Below are 3954 nucleotides of genomic sequence, written 5' to 3' on the forward strand. Positions count from 1 at the left end.
AATCACATAAATGTTTTTAAATTAAATGCAACCGTCCATGTTAAATTAAATTTTTGTCAAGCCAGCTTGTTCATTACTGTTAACTTGAACCAGGCCAACCATTATAATATATAATGAGGAAACAATTGAAGCACCTTTTTAATGAATTCATAAAATATTCACCCTGCCTTATCAATTTTAGAAACTTTCAATCACCTAACAATAAGCCGTCCAAAAGTTTTTTCCCTCCAAAGAGTGACCTTGGAGGCTTCTAGAATCAGACATCATTTGGAAAAATTTACAAAGCCATCGAATTCTTTTGTAATTATAAGATTAAAAAAATAAACATTTGGAAAACAATAACCTGAAGATGTTAACAATTTAAAAGAAGATTTTTTATTCAAAGGTAAAGGACGACATCATAGACAAAACCCCTAATGCAAAAAACGTATATATATTTTCATGACCAAATCAGCAAGATTTTTAATTCATACCTACAATATCAATAATAATGATTGTCAAAAAATAATTTTTCTGACTTTAAACATTTGCTTCACTTTCGAGAGTAAAGTGTGCAATACAAACTATGATGATGAAATTTTATTTCTATAAATGTGCTCGAGCTAAGAGTATATTTTACAGCTTACGAGAGAGAAAAAATATTATTATTTTAAAAACTTTATGAATACAAAAATTTTCTTTGTCTTCAATGTAGATAGCATATTATGTTTAGCTGTGACAGACTATTCGGACGATTATCTCTGTTATCTGTCTCCACTTACAGTAGAAATGTCAATTATTATGCTATTAATACAATCTGATGATAATCACTTATTAATGATTAATATGTTTCACTTAAAACACATTTTCTTTGTGAGCGCAGGTTGGCTCCTTGGCAATATAACAGCGTATTCTCGTCAAGATTTTTGTGTATTTACATAGAATTCAAGTGTCTCTTTACAAGTTAACGTATAAAATAAGTTTTCCAGCTGTTTTAAATACGATACGAGACAATCGATTTCGTAAAAAAGTTACACGTAGCAAGCGATCAAAGAATGGAACGAAATTAAATTGACCTTCAAAAGGTAAGTTACCTAATTTGGATGAAAATAATTTTATTTTTTTTTTACGTGAAATTCTATGATAATTTTGAGTCAAGATTTTTCGAGGATGAAAGTATTCGTTAGGTACGATGAATAACGTGGATTTATATCTTACATAAAATAATCAGGTTATAAGCCAGATACTTTAGAAAAATATATAAGAGAGAGAGAGAGAGAGAGGGAGAGAGAGACAGGATATTTGTACACAGTACGTAAGATGTCTCACTTCTTAATATAATGTGAAAATGTATTTTAATTATATATAGTAACCTGAGACTAGAAGAGCGACTATATACTAATTTAAATAATACATATAATATATGTACTGTTACAAATACTTATTCTTCCTCAGATTAATTTAGAAAATTTTATTAATTTTGCTGCAATAGATAACTATACCATGAAATAGTTTGACTTTTTCTATTTTCTTTTGGAATATCGCAAGTTGAATTAAAATACTTGTTATATTGACCAAGAAATTTATGTGAAGTGACGGTTGAATGATACTCCTGATCAAAGGTACATATTATTTACATGAAAAAAAATACAACAATGTAGAACAAGAAGATTATCAGGAACGATCAGTCATTTGCTCAGACGAACTCATTTAGATTATTTTCATAATATAACATTGAATATCGTTTGATAAACAATTCCAATTTTTGAACTTTGACGATCGATCACGGTGCAGTTCAACTACTCCGTTAGTGTGTTGGGTGTGGGGAGACTGAATAATAATCATTGTAGAGTTTAAAGAGGTTTTACCTTCGATATACGTTCTGTACCTCTCTCATCTAATAACTTTTTTTAGTTCTCGTGAAAATCTCTTCATATTTCTACTAGTGTTCTTAGATGATTAAGTCGCACTCACAAGTGAAAGTAGGTGAAATCGACCCACTAGCTGATACGGCAGTGTGTCGGTTCTTCTCGAAAATTTGTTAATGTATATAGTCGGAGAAATTTAAAACCATTGATTCCAAAAAGACTTGCGTTCATACAATCATTGATTCTAACTCACTCACCCGACTAATACCAGATATATAAATATATAATAGCCACTTTCCATGTGTATGAATGTTTTACCAAAAGTAAAATAATTATGTTTTCATGTTAGAAGTATTTCGTTCTAGTACCATAAATTGAAATAATACGTTATTTTTAGGCTCAAATGTCAATCACACGACCACTTTCGTGAAGGACGCCAACTTTTCTGGAACGACTGCTCGTGCCCAAGAAAATGGTATGAAATATTTGCACATAAAAATTTTTAATGATTATTAGAGCTTCTTATCAGAACATAACATCTCTGAATAGACTTTTCATATTGTGTGCTAAGTCTTTGATAAAATAACGAGCCATTACTGTCATTTTATCAACAGGAAAACAATCATCCAAATAAAAAACTTCCATCCTCTACCCAGAAAATCATCTCGGGAAAATTTACAATCCATCGCAGGAGAAGACACCAGCAGGACCATCTACAATGAAGATAATGAAGATAACAGAATCACAGTAGGTCTATAACTTCGGCAGTAAATTAATTTTGAAAAAATTTAGTCGGTTACTACAAGGGTTACAATTGATTTCCTTATTGATGATTCTATGATAGTGACAATTGCGGCCCTCAGGTTATGTAAAGAGGTAACAATTTTAAATTGGTTAAAAAAATGGATGGTAATCGCGACAACAATTCCAACCACCCAAACAGAATCTTTGGTCTGCTTGACATGCCAAACTAGTTGCGGACCTTTCAACTCACGTGAATTCCCATCATTTAAAATATTTTCACCAACTCTGCCAGATCTGCCAATTACTCTTTCACGATAATGCAGTTCTAATGAGACATGTACTAACCCACACGTACTACTGTACCAAGTTTCATCTTCATTTTTTGTCGCGCAGCGAACTTTCACATTCATATAATTTAATCTTCATTTTATATATTCTCTTCTGGAGACTTCTGTTTCTCAAAGACGCTTGTGGAACTTTTCGGTATGCCTCAAAATATCTGTGAAGCTGTAAAAAATTTTTGGGCATTCAGGACAGGAATGTTGTTTCTTGTGATGGTTATTTACGTGGATTGTATATTCCTGTGAGTTTGCCGAATTTCTATGACAGAGCGAACAATGGTATGAGGGCTTTTTCCTAAAGTTGCAAGGACTCCTCTTGCTAGTGCCGCCCATATCTGTGACTGGCCTAATTATCGCAGTTCTTGCATCAGTTGTCGAAGTTGATGGGTTACCATGGCTTTCATGACTGATGGTTTTATGATGATGGTGACAATTGTGACAGCTCATGTTGTTGTAAAGTGCAATCAGTGGTTCCGTCGTAGTTGATTGGTTATTATGAGTGTTACCAATAGTTGCCTTACTGATAATTCTATGATAGTGACAATTGCGGCCCTCAGGTTATGTAAAGAGGTAACAATTTTAAATTGGTTAAAAAAATGGATGGTAATCGCGACAACAATTCCAACCACCCAAACAGAATCTTTGGTCTGCTTGACATGCCAAACTAGTTGCGGACCTTTCAACTCACGTGAATTCCCATCATTTAAAATATTTTCACCAACTCTGCCAGATCTGCCAATTACTCTTTCACGATAATGCAGTTCTAATGAGACATGTACTAACCCACACGTACTACTGTACCAAGTTTCATCTTCATTTTTTGTCGCGCAGCGAACTTTCACATTCATATAATTTAATCTTCATTTTATATATTCTCTTCTGGAGACTTCTGTTTCTCAAAGACGCTTGTGGAACTTTTCGGTATGCCTCAAAATATCTGTGAAGCTGTAAAAAATTTTTGGGCATTCAGGACAGGAATGTTGTTTCTTGTGATGGTTATTTACGTGAATTGTATATTCCTG

The 3954-nt window shown here is 32.9% G+C and overlaps 1 long non-coding RNA gene across 1 annotated transcript; it reads left to right on the forward strand.

Annotated features, from left to right (window-relative positions):
• The first annotated feature begins 1010 nt into the window (after nucleotides 1-1010).
• On the forward strand, nucleotides 1011-2579 carry LOC149374946 (uncharacterized). Its single transcript, XR_016293002.1, has 3 exons — nucleotides 1011-1064; nucleotides 2245-2322; nucleotides 2462-2579. It is a non-coding gene; the product is annotated as an uncharacterized LOC149374946 (long non-coding RNA).
• The last annotated feature ends 1375 nt before the right edge of the window (nucleotides 2580-3954 follow it).

Source organism: Copidosoma floridanum, unplaced genomic scaffold (assembly GCF_036245765.1).
Source record: "Copidosoma floridanum isolate Cflo_tuat_1 unplaced genomic scaffold, Cflo_Japanese_pri ptg000013l, whole genome shotgun sequence".
Lineage (NCBI taxonomy): Eukaryota > Metazoa > Arthropoda > Insecta > Hymenoptera > Encyrtidae > Copidosoma > Copidosoma floridanum.